Source organism: Chrysochloris asiatica, unplaced genomic scaffold (genome assembly GCF_000296735.1).
Source record: "Chrysochloris asiatica unplaced genomic scaffold, ChrAsi1.0 scaffold00143, whole genome shotgun sequence".
In the NCBI taxonomy this organism is placed as follows: domain Eukaryota; kingdom Metazoa; phylum Chordata; class Mammalia; order Afrosoricida; family Chrysochloridae; genus Chrysochloris; species Chrysochloris asiatica.
Genome location: NW_006408661.1, coordinates 5,551,814 through 5,565,625, shown reverse-complemented (window position 1 = coordinate 5,565,625; position 13,812 = coordinate 5,551,814). Strand labels below are relative to the sequence as shown.

General features: G+C 39.6%; 1 pseudogene; it reads right to left on the bottom strand.

The window, feature by feature from the left end:
* Window positions 1-12,754, bottom strand: part of LOC102830763 — a 115,580-nt pseudogene extending 102,826 nt beyond the window's left edge.
* Between the last annotated feature and the right edge of the window lie 1,058 nt (window positions 12,755-13,812).

Here is a 13,812-nt window from a genome sequence, read left to right as displayed (position 1 = left end):
ATGGATCTGTTCCCGTCAGTTGGCTAGGTAGCCAAATTTCTTGGCAGAGATGAGTGAGTACCTCCAGTGCTACACCAGTAATAGATTGGTTCTATCACTTGTGAGTAGTTCAGTCAAGGGAAGATTATCCAATAATTATTCTTACTAATCTGTAGTGAACAGTTTCGCTTACTTTGCTTACTGGGTGGATAGTCCATCCTTGTTAAGGATTGTAAATTTGAATAGGCTTTGATTCTGTAGGACAGTGTTGTGGGGTACAGAGAGAGACAGATGTTAGCCATACCTAGCAGCAGAATCTATAATGTGGTTTAAAAAAAAAAAAACAACAACAAGAAAGAAAAGAAATTATCCACTACAGATTAGTAAGTAAGTATAAGTAAACTTGTGCTTACCTAGTTTATTGGGGAACCCATCCCTGCATACAGCATCTGCTCTCCCCCAGGAGAAAGCAAGGATTCGGGCATTAAATAGGTATGGGGTGGGAAAGGAATCATTAAAGAAAAGACTGAGAACAAGGCATCTTGCCAGAGTGTGAGTGTCAGTGAAGTGGGAGGCCTAGCTAGTCACGGTGAAAGAACACGGGCTTGGATTTAAAAAGACTGCTGCATAAACACTGCATTTACTAGCTCTGGGGCAGAACTTAATCTCTTATACTGCAGATTCCTTGTCAATAAAATTAAGATCATAAACCTTGTGTTTTATTGCAGTATTAATAAAGAAGAAAGTAAAGTACCTGTACTGTTGTTGTGTGCTGTTGAGTAAGTTTCGACTCACAGCAACCCTGTATAGGGTTTCCTAGGAGCAGCTGGTGGGTTCAACCTCCAACCTTGTGATTAGCAGTTTGGTGTTTTTCCTATAGCACCACACCAGTTGTCCAATAATTGTACTACCACTTTTAAACTGTGGCTCCTTGGATGGATTAACCTCTCTGAGCAGCAATTTCCTCATCTATAAATTGAGAGTGATAAAAAGTAACTATAAGATAATGTGTGCATGCTGTGTGCCTCATGATAGTGTTTAATGATGATGATGGTAATCTTGGTGATATTAATTGTATCTGTTAAGATAATTGAAATGTCTATGTAACAGAAAACCCCTACAAAGATAACTTAAACAGTAAGGCAATGTTATGACCTCACATGACAAGAAATCCCAAGGTTGAGAGATTCCAGAATTGTTAATTCAGTGGCTCAAGGATGGTATCAAAGATCAGACCTTTCCAGCCTTTGTTCCTTATCAGCATGTTGTTTTTTTCTTAATTTATGTTGTTCCCTCATGGCTATAAAATGGCTGTAAAAGACATCTGCTCCAAACAATCTCCAAAGGCAGGGGAATGAAGAAAGAGAACACTCCTTTTCCTTTTTAAGAGAAAAGAAAAATTTTGAAAATGCCCCACACCAGCAGACTTTTCCTCATATCTTATTAGCCAGAAATGCACACACATGCTGATGCCTAAACCAATTCCTGGCTTGTCATGCAACAAACACAATCATGGTTCTATTTAGCAAGGAAGAAAGTGGACATGGCTGTGGGGAAGGAAACTAGAATCAGCCTTATCATTAACGAGGATGCAACCTCTGGGCACATAGAAGACAATGGTGGAAGGAGAGTGGGAGCTGTACCTGGGAGAGAAGTAAAGGGGACTTTTGCTTCTATGCAGTTATTCAGAGAAGAATCGTTGGAGTCACAAAATTCTAAACTGAATTCTTGGCTCTTCCAGTTCCTGTGTAAACCTGTGCAAGTTACCTTCTCTACCTTGTTTCCACAGCTGTAGAAAGCCAACAGCTAAAGGAGGCTTGAGAATAAAATTAAACCATGCAGAGTAAGTGCTCAATAAATAAGTGCTTCTGTCCTAGCAACAAGAGCAGACAATGATTGGTTGCTATGCCAACAATCATTGAAGCTATTGAATACAAATAGGTGACTCAATTTGCTACTTCAATTTCTTTTCTGGGCTGATAAGGAAGGGTCAGAATGAGGTGAACAGATTAGAAGTGCAGCTGGAAACCAAAGAGCTAGTTACAAATTCTTCTTCCACTGTTAATATTTGTTGTTGTTGTTGTTGTTAAGTGCCATGGAATCAGTTCTAACCCACAGTGACCCTGTATAGGGTTTCCAAGGAGCTACTGGTGAGCTTGAACCACTAACCTTGCAGTTGAAACCAACTTTACAGTCCAGCTCATTAACCCACAGCACCACACCAGGACGCCACTGTGAATATTTAGGAGCCATGTAATGTTGGGAAAGTTGTTTAACCACCTGCCTCAGTGTTCTCATCTGCAGAATGGAGTAATAGCTCATTGTATTGTGAAGATTAAACAAATTAACACATAAAGTAAACGCTCAATAAAAGTCAGCTATTGTTAACAATTGTTACCATTCACCAAAAGGAAGTTATTCTTTTTTGTATATTTATCAACTTTATAAATTGTCACTAGTGCTTCAACAGCAGCATTCAAAAGCCTGGTTTCAAGTCTTGATATTCTCTTTATGGCCTCATGGCTCCTAATCATCAGATGCTTGTGCCTCAGTGTAATTAGCTTCTATCTATCCAGAGGTGAGAGTCCAAATAAAATGATCTGAAGGCAGAAACTCAACCTATAAAGTCACATTATTTATACTAATTATTTCCTGCTATTCCCATTTTTTGTCTTATTCTTCCTTATCACCCACGCTTTTTTTTCCCCCCTTCCTGGCTTTCTGCCTAGAACTTTTTCCTATACTATGATTATAATCTCTAGTATTATATACACATTTCCTTTTCCCCAGAATCTTTATACATCATTAATAATAATCTCTTATGTATATTACAAACATATTCCAGGAGCATGGTTTAAAATGTATATATTAAAATTTACTTCTATTTCTCTATAGCCTACAGGGACTCCTACTGTGTCAGTATATGTAAAATGTTAATCATGCAGCAGTCCTTAGTATAAATGCCAAATAATAACATATATGATTTAAACAAATATTTGTTGGGGTCCTACTGTGTACACTGTCTTGTCTGCAGAGATAAATCAGACACAATTTTTGGCCTCAAAGAGCTGTCATATTCGTTTAGGGGTTAAGGCTTGTGAATAAGCAAACACTGTTGTTGTCAAGTGAGTTTGAACTGCTAATCTTGTGGTTCAAACTGACCTTGTAGTCCAGTGATTCATCCCACGGCACCACACCAGGACTCCAGGTAAACACTACAAATATGTTATTTTGTTAAGTGCCGTCAAGTCAGTTCCAACTCATAGCAACCCTAGATAGGGTTTCTGAGGCCGTGGATCTTTGTGGGAGCAGAAAGCCTCATCTTTCTCCTGTGGAGTGGCTGGTGGACTCAAACTGCTGACCTTGTGGTTTGCAGTCCAGTGCTTATCCTACAAAGTCACCACACTCCAAAACACTATAGATAGGAACACCTCTAAAATAAATACTGAAGTAATAAAAGTCTTTTTAAAACAATGATCAATTTAAAAGTTTGAAGTAGATGTCGGCAAATAATAATCATCAGAGATGGATTTATTATCTTTTAGCAGTCTTGCTCTAGCAGTGTAGTGGTTAGGAATCAGGCTGCTAACCTCAAGGTCAGCAGTTCGAAACCACCAGCCGTTCTGTGGGAGAAAGATAAGGCTTTCTGCTCCTCTAAAGATTTATAGCCTTGGAAACCCTATGCAGGGTCGCTATGAGTCGGAATCGACTCCATGGCATATCACCACCACCACCAATATTTTGAATAGAGTCCCTAGGTAGTGCAGCATGCTTGCTGATAATCAAAAAGTTGGAGGCTCATGTCTACCCCGAGGTAGCTCTGGAGAAAGGCATGACAAAGTGCTTCAAAAAAAATCAGCCATTTATTTTAAATGTTTATATATTTTTTTCACAGCCCATAGGAACTCACACTAAAGTAACACAGACATGGGAGGCACCATAAATTGGGGTCAACTGGGTTTTTTTATTGTTGTTTGGTTTACAGGGATTTGAGTTCATATTAGAAAATAGTTCTTTTTTCTCAAAATGAAACTTTGCCTGGTGTAACAGCTCTTCAGCAATCCACAAACAGAAAATGTGTGTACAGAGAAAATAGGGAACAAATATAAAGCAGGTCTGGGAAATAACTTATTGAAGAGTACACCTCCTGGAGGGAATGGGAAGAAAGGGACAGCAGCTTTATTTATTAACACCCTTGTGTGTGGATAAGCTATAAAATGTTAGTTTATGTCATCCTTAAAACAACTCAGTAGGGTAAATATTGTTGTTGTTGTTAAGTGCTGTTGAATTGGTTCCAACTCATAGTGACCCTGTATAGGGTTTCCAAGGAGCAGTTAGTGAGTGTGAACCACCAACCTTGCGGTTCAAACCAACCTTGCAGTCTGGTGCTTATCCTACAGTGCCACACAGGGACTCCAAACAGCAACCCAAGAATGACCACACAAGATTGACCTAAGCCAGAAACGAACCAGCGACCTAAAGATGGCTATATAAGGAAACTCAACAGTCCTTCCCTGTACCAGCTGCGCCATGGAAGGGAGCACAAATACGGCTAATCTCCCTATTTTTCAAATGAGGAAACAGGTCTCAAGACTTGCCCAAAGCCACTCAGCTTGAGAGAGTGTGGAAGTGGTGTGTAGGAAGTGGGCTAGAAAGATGTCCTGATGGAAACAGGAAGCCTCCTCTTCTGCTTGTTCCTCCCTTTTATTGGGGTCAACCTAATTGCACACATGGCCTGTATTCCTTTGTGTTCAAGTTAATTTGTAAGATTGTCCTACATTCTTTTTTAGTCAGTGACTCTATTTGAAGGTACTTCGTCACAAGGGCGCAAACGTCTTTTCTAAGTGGGTCCCGTTTCTACTAATTAAGGAAGTATGAGTGCTGGAACAAGGCAGGAGGGCAGTCTTTGACTCACCCTCTTTGACTTCATCTACGAAAATGGGCCGGGAGATTCAAAATAAAAGTGAAGATAAAAGACATGGCTGGGCACCACGCTTCAGCTTGATGAAAAACAGTTGAACATGGCTTCTGTCTGACCCAGAAATAAGGCTTGTACAACTTAAATCTGTTAGCCCTCATCAAAAATACCTCTGCCTTTTTTTTCTCTCCCAAAGTGCCTCTGAAGCCATAGCAAATCTCAACTAAAATATTCCAAAACACCTCCTCCCATTGGCAAAGGAGTACCAAAGCTGTCTAATTTTAGGTTATAACAGTTGGCTTGCAATTAAAACTATATTTATTATGGGCCTCAAAGGAGAATAATTTATTTATGGGTAAATTAGGATCATTGTAATACAAACATGCTCCCACGGATCGGGAATTAACTATGTTCAGTCATAAACCATAAGAACTCTGCCATTTTTACAATATGGGACTTATTTTTCAAAACAAGCATAAAAACAGCCACCTTTAGGCCATTTATCAGACACAGTTGTTTATAGTTTAGGATTGGTAAAGATGTGAAGCATTTGATCAAAGGAAACTATAAACACAATTTGTTTTCCTTTCCAGAAAGAAAAGAAACTGTATGAAAGTACAGGAAAGCAGGCAGAGGGAATTTTGTGTTTTTTCTGTTAACTTTTTTTGTGAATTGAGTGAAGGTTTACATTCACATCATGTTTTACATTCAACAAATCATATGCTTCGTTTCATCTCAATGATTGCAATCGCTCAATGTAACATCACTTCTCCCACTTCATCCCTGTGATGCTGGCTTCCATTCCTCTTTTCCCAACCCTTCTGAATTTTGTCCTTAGGTAAATTCTGCCCTTTCAATCTTCAATGGTTGGCCATTCTATGTATACATAGAATGTGTGCATATCTCACTAGTGTTGTTTTAACCCCTATATACCTTTATACCCTTAGCTGGAAATTGATCCATAAGACTGTGCTCAGTTCCAGACTTGAAGGGTGACCAAGGGCCACAGTCTCAGGTTCTTCTGGTCTCTTTCTGACCAGTTAAGCCTGGTCTTTTTTATAATGTTGAGTTTTGTTCCATGTTTTCTCCCACTCTATCTTCTAATGTGATCCTTTTCAGAGCAGTTGGCAGTGGTAGCCAGGCACCTATATAATTCTTCGGGTCTAATTGTACTAATTGATTCCAACTGCCTTCAATTTTCATCTCTCTCCCTTCCTATGCTCAGGAAGGGACAATGTTGTGCCTTAGATAGCTGTTTATGAGCCTTTAAGATCCTGTTCACTACAAAAGTAAGAATGTAGAACATTGCCTTTGTGGACTATTTTATGCCAATTGACCATGGTGTGCCACTAGAGTATGGTTCTGAGTCCCAGGTCCCACAACTTATTTCTTCAAGGTGTTTGGTAATATCTAAGAAGGTTTCATAGTGTGACACTGTGGGTTAATGCACTGGACTGCAAAGTCATTTGAACTGAGATTCAAGCTTACCAGTTGCTCCTCGGAAACCCTATACAGGGTCGCTATGGGTCGGAACTGACTCAACGGCATTTCACAACAACAAATGCTCCATTAGGAGCCCTGTTGTGGCACACTGAATTAATGCACTGGACCACAAAGTTGGTTTGAACCACAAGGTCAGCAGTTCAAACTCACCAGTCACTCCTCAGAAACCCTACACAGGGTCGCTATGGGTTGGAATTGATGGCACTTAGCAACACAAATGCTCCATTGCATTACACTGTGTGGCACTGTAGGATAAGCACTGGACTGCTAACTGCGAGGTCAGCAATTCAAATGCATCAGCCACTCCTCAGAGTTTTGGAATGGATGCAACAGAACTTAACAATAACAACATGGTGCTCTACCGCATTCATGGATTTGTTTGCAGCAAAGGTAAATATCTATGTATAACTATCCTCTGTCAAACCTCCATAGATTTATGGATATACCTCAAGGTTGCTTAGGACTTCATTATGTGTATATACCAAGGTTTGTTTATGCCTTCTTCCATTGACAGGCATTTAGGCTGACTCCATCTTTTTACTACTGTGAATCGTGCTTCAGTGAACATGGGTGTGCATATATATATCCATATCATGGTCCTTATTTCTTGAGGATATATAACAAGTAGAGAGATTACTGAGTTATATGTGATTTCTATTTCCAACTTTTTGAGCAAGTGTCACACAGTTTCCATAGTGGTTGCACCATTGTGCAGTCCTACCAGCAGTATAGGAGGGTCCCAGTCCACACCCTCCTCAGTATTTGCTGTTTGTGGTTTTATTAAACTTTGTTATTAATGCTGGTGTGAAATGATATCTCATTGTTGTTTTGATTTGCATCTCTGGTGTGGGGCTGTGGGATAAAGCACTGGGCCAGCTGCTCTTTGGGAACCCTATACAGGGTAGCTCTGAGTTGGAATCGATGGCACTTAACAACAAAAACAATGACTAAAGTTTGCAAGCATTTCTTCATATGTTTTTGGCTGCTGACACTCTTCTTTGAAGTGTCTGTTCATATTCTTCACCCATTTTTAAATGTCTTTTTCTTGTTGAGGTATTGAAGTTTTCTATAAATTTTAGGGATTAGTTCCTTGTCTGATATGTCATTGCCAAACATTTTTTCCCAGTATGTGTGTTCTCTTTTTATTCTTTTGATGAAATCTTTCAATGCACACAAATATCTAGTTTTTAAAAGACCCCAGTTATCTAGTTTGCCTTCTGCTGTTAGTGTGTTTTCATTTATGTTTGATAATGTAATCATACCATGGATCAGAACACCAAAATTTGTCTGTATTTTATCACTAATGATCTCTATAGTTTTAGATTTTACATTCAGGTCTTTAATCCATGTTGAGTTAACTTTTGTATATGGTGTGCGATATGTCTTGTTTCATTCTTCTGCAAATGAAATTCCAGTTTTTCTAGCACCATTTGTTGAAGGGATTATCAGACTGAGGGTTTTTGTTTTATTTTTTGAAGGCTAAATTTATTTGCTTTAAAAACTTTTATAATAAGAGATTTGGGCTAGAGTAGATGAGTAGTTATGTTGGTCTATTTTATGTCATTTATTTAGTCATATAAAGTAGAGGAAAACATGCCTTATATTTAAGTAATAAGAAATAAAGAAAAATAAAATCACTTATAGGATGCTACCATTGTCTTCCAAAGAACTGGGTTCCTATCTCTGCAAATTCATCATCACCTTTAATTTCCTTTTACCCATTCTCCAGCCTAATCAAAGTACATTCCCACCTCCACCACAATGGCTTTATAAAAATACACAAATGCAATATGTTGTTGTTGTTGTTGCTAAGTGCCATCAAGTTGGTTCCAACTCATAGCAACCCTGTATAATGTTTCCAAGGAGCAGCCAGTGGATTTGAACTGCTGACCTTGTGGTTCACAGTCCAGTGTTGATCCTACAGTGCCACTCCAGGAGTCTACAAATACAAGTATATATGATTTTAACTCTCAGAAAAGCGACATCACAATGTTCTATGTAGGATAAAGATTTTTTTTTTTTTTTAACTTATTCTTGTGTTCTTATGTAAAGAGAAATCCAAAGTCTAGAGCTAGGATTTAGTTTTGCAGTTCTCTCTTATTTCATCTGTTTTCTTCAGATTGAAGACTTTAAATTATTGGTAGCCTGTGACTAATCCCCTAGGGTGTATGATTCTGAGACAAAGGACTGGATAAGGTCCATCACATTATCAAGAATAATCGTCTTTACGTAGTCAGCTGATCATAGATGTTAGCCACATCTGCAAAATGCCTCCACAACAACCCCTAGATTAGTGCTTTGTTTAAAAAGAGAACAATATACTCACAAGCAATATACTAAAATATAGGGATCATGCATGTATTATCATTAATCCTTCACTGAATATGTACAGTTCATTAACTATAGGGTCACTATGAGTCAGAATTGACTTGATGGCAGTGGGTTTGGTTTGGGTTAAGTTGTTATTGTTAAGTACCAGCTAGTCAGTTTCAACACAAAGCAACCCTGTATAGGGTTTCTAAGGAGTGGCTGGTGGGTTTGAACTGCCAACTCTGCAGTTACCAGTCCAGTTCTTATCCTACAGCATCACACCAATTGAATGGCATTTAAGACACATGAGCTCAAAGATATTTGGGACAATATTCCTTTCTCAAACAGTTCACAATCAAATAAACAACATTTAGTAACAAATGATGTCATTACAAATACTACAGGAAGCGTGCATATTATTAAAACTACCTACACTAAATACAACTGGTCACTTTTTTTGAGTAAAGAAATTTGAATGTTGATATATAATGCAATTCTTGGGTGTCCAAAGTTGGATATTTTGTAAGGAGATAGAGGGGGTTGAAGAACAGTTGAAGAAAAAAAGTGCATTGTATGGAAAGAAAACAAAGAGCAGTTAAATATAAACAGTGTCAACGTCTTAACAGTTCATATTGTCCAAGTATAACATGCACACACATTTGTGTATCCAGTCCTCTTTAGGATTAAAAACAAGTTAAAATTATGGGACACTGATATTCTGTTAAGGCTGATAGGAAAACTGGGGAATGGTTTACAGTGATGACTGAACAAATTGATGAGCATTATTAATATCAATAACTGTCCATGTGAAGATTGTAGAAATGGCACATGCTTTCATATCTACATGAGGGGGGCTTCAAAAGTTTATGAAAAAATTGAAATGAAAGACGATGAAATTGTTCCGTGAACTTTTGAAGCCCCCTCAAATATTTACAATAACAACAATAGCAGCAAATCAAAAAAGTCATGGCCACTAATTTTTCTAAGAAAATAAATCAGGACAAAATGTTATGCTGCAGTGCTTGCAAACAGCAGACTATAAAGAGGGGAAGTTGTCCAGCTGGGATCTGAATATCAGAGGCACTTCCCTCTAAAACTGCTTTATCTATTTAAGTGTTTATTTTATGTGGTACAGTGACTTACTTGATATGGCCCTTTGTAACTCCTACCAAATGAGTGTGTGTTGTTGTTGTTAGGTGCCATCATGTCAGTTTCAACTGAAAGCGACCCTGTGCACAGCAGAACAAAACACTGTCCAGTCCTACAGCAGCCTCAGAATTGGTATGTTTGAGTCCGTGGTTGCAGCCACTACGTCCGTCCATCCATCTTGTTGAAAACCTTCCTCTTTTTCACTTACACTCTACTTTGTCGTTGTTATTGTTAAGTGTTGTCGAGTTGGTTCTGACCCATAGTGACCCTGTATAGGGTTTCCAAGAAGCAGGCGGTGAATTTGAACTGCCGACCTTGTGGTTCAAAACCAACCTTGTGGTTGAGTGCCTATTCTACAATGCCACAACAGGACACTCTACTTTAGCAAGCATGATATCCTTCTCCAGGAACTGGTCCTTACTGATAACATGTCCAAAGTTATCAGAGATGAAGTCTTACCATCCTCACCTTAAAGAAGAATTCTGGCTGTACTTGTTCCAAGATAGATTTGTCTTTTCTCACCGTGCATGGTAATTTCAATATTCTTTGTCTATACCATAATGCAAATGAATCAATTCTTCTTTGGTCTTCCTTATTCATTGTCAGGCTTTCACATGCATGCTAGGTAACTGAATTGGCCACGGTGCATAAATATTTTTTTGTAAGAAATATCAGAATGAGGCTGATGCTTATAAGGTGAAGTTTAAAGATATCCCAAATGTCTGACTTTTTCACCATATTATATATCATGCCATAATCCTTGATATAAATCACCATTTGTCTCCTCCCTCATGTTCCAGGGTTCTGCTACAAATTGCAATGTCTCACAAAACTCCTAACTGTTAAAGGAAATGTCTCACACAATGGTGAAGCTGGCAGCTCCCAAATCCATAGTTTAGAGGTTCATGTGTGAGCTGAGGAACCCGAATCAGCAGGCTGTTGATGAAGGAGGCTGTGGGAACTGATGAATCAAGTCATGGGATAAGCTATGAGTCCCACAAACTGAAGGTTAGTTGTGATGAGCCAAGAGAAGATCCAGGGTCAGAGAACAAGCTTTGCCCAAATATTCCTATATATTGGACTCAGATCATGCCCTAAGGTGGTGACTTGAGTCAAACCCTCTAGTCAGATGGGGGTATCTTTAATCCTTAGTATGACACTATAGGATAAATATTGGATTGCTACCAAAGGTTGGCAGTTCAAACCCACCAGCAGCTCCTCAGAAACCCTATATAGTGTCACCAAGAGTTGGAAATGACTCTATGGTGCTTAACAATAACAACCTTAATCCTTACTCCTTGGCGGTGGTGGTGGTGTGCCGTGGAGTTCCGACTCATAGCGACCCTGTACAGGGTTTCCAAGGCTATAAATCTTTACAGGAGCAGAAAGTCTCATCTTTTTCCTGCAGAACAGCTGGTAGTTTCAAACTGCTGACCTTGAGGTTAGCAGCCCAATTCGTAACCACTAAGCTACCAGATCTGCTTAGCTCTACCTTAATCCTTATCCCTTAGTTCCACCTTAATCCTTGTTGTTAAATGCTGTTGAGTCAGTTCTCACTCAAAGTGGCAATGCTATCAATGACAGGAAAAAGTCCATGCACCTACAAGGAAGACAGTTAGTATGACTACTATTCAAATTTATGCACCTGCCGCTAAAGCCAATGAAGGATGAAGGAATTGAAGAATTCTACCAACTTCTGTAGTCTGAAATTGATAAGTCTTAAAATGTTCTTTTGATAATGAATGTGGAGGCCATTCCTTTTGAATTTGTCATTCTTGGCATAGAGAACCATATGATGGCCCAATTCAAAATGGCTATTATCAGTCCATTTCAGCTCACTGATGCCTAGGATAGCCATCTTTATGTGTTCCATTTTATTTTAAATGACTTCCAATTTTCTTAACTTCATAATTCATACATTCCCTGTTTTGATTATTAATGGATATATTTACAACAGTTTCTTCTCATTTGGAGTAGTGCCACAGCAACAAAGGAAAGCCCTGAAAGTTTTGCTTCCTCTGCATCATTAAGGTCAATTCTACTTTATGGAGGCAGCTCTTCAAACAAGAGCCAGGAGTGGAGTGTGTCATTTGGACCTGCGATCCCTGTGCAGAGCTTCCTTAATGCAGGAGACAGATGTAATACCTGCTGGAGCTGGCAAGAGACAGCAAGATGCAGTGGCAAAACTGTCGTCGTGGCAGCAGAGGCAGAAGAACCAGGAGATGGGCAGGAGCGAGCGCAGTGCTTCCCAATCCATACAGTAAGAAAGCTGAGTGCATTCAAGCAGAGTAATGGCTTGCTGGCAGAGTAACCGGCTTTTGATCACTAATTGTTAGAGGTAAAAGAGCCTTGTAACATTTGCCTGAGCAGGGTGAGGACCAGCCTGAGGGCCAGAGAGAAGTGTGCTATTGACACAAATGAGAAGAGGCTTTCCTTATGGAAGAATTCTATCCTGAGCACTGCTGATCCTAAATTGTATGTAACCTATTGCGTCTCTAATGGAGTTCCTGGTGTGGTGGTGTAGGATAAGCACTGGATTGCAAATCACAAGGTCAGTGGTTCAAACCCACCAGCTGCTCCTTGGAAACCCTGTATAGGGTCGTTATGAGTCTGAATCAACTCCATGGCACTTAACAACAACAGCAACAACTTTCCTAATAAGCCCCGTAATTGTGAGTGTTGTTTAGTTTTGTGTGACCATTACAACAAATTATAAAACCTAGTAGATAGTATCATGGAAGGAGTAGTTGGTGGTAGAATTGGTAAAAATTTGGAGAGTGGAGGCATATCTGACCTCTGCTCACAAGAATCAGCCTTAAGCTGATTCTTCTTACAAAGCAGCAGAGAGGTCAGGTCTAATGGTGAGTCTCCTTGTAAAAATGGCAGGCAGGCCATGCCTGACTTCCTCTGGCTTCACATGGGGGAAGAAGAATCAAACTCAAAATTAGCCCAAGGTCAATTTATATGAGGTCAGGCATACCTTTCCCCCTATAACCTTCTTTATCCTATTCTGACACCAACCATCCATCCCTCCCAAAGAACTTTCTGTTTCACATCTGGGTTTGATAATCTGTTGCAATGACCACACAGAACTCATAGAAAATACGGTTATGAGGTTAATTAAGGAAGTGAACTGGTTACAATTCAGGATCAGAAACAACTCAGGATGCAGCAATCCTCCTGATCAGGAATGCCTCTTCTCTGCCATACTACAGGCATGCCTTGCTCTGATCTTTGGCCTCTCAGTCATGTAGCCCCTTGGCCTTTGCCCTGCTGTATTACAAAACTCCTTTAGCCAGTCTATAAATGCCCAATGGACACATCCTGCAAGTCAGCCTCCAGCTTTACTCATTCCATGGGCTGGCAAACTTGCACCTGCTCTGTCTCTTTAAGTTGTTGCCTTGCTGTCTCTGCTGCTGCTGCTTTTCCAAGTCAGGACCTCTGCTCACGACTCTTCTTTCTGGATGGTCCTAGGATCATCTCTTCCTGCTTCAGAGATGGCTCCTTGTAAGTACAGTGAGATGGCAAAAGTAACCAATCCTGGTATTAGCATCCTGTATGCCCTATTTGTATTGTCCCACCTATTTATTTGGTGGTGTCCTGGTGTGGCACTGTGGGTTAATGAGCTGGACTGCAAGGTAGGTTTGAATGGCAAAGTCATGGTTCAAGCTCACCAGCTGCTTCTCGGAAGCCCTATACAGGGTTGCTGTGGGTTGGAACCAACTCGACAGACAGCATTTAACAACAACAATTCATTTGGTGAGAGTAAAGATGACTTTGGATAGAAAAGCCATATCAAGTATAGTCACAGTACCACACTCCATCTACCTCCTTGTGAAGTTAGGGGAGGCCAGATGGCACCCCAATACCATTGTTACAATTTATTAAAGTAAAAGGAAGACCTTTAACAAATTGGATCAATTCGTTACTAATTCATTTTCTTTGATTTAACA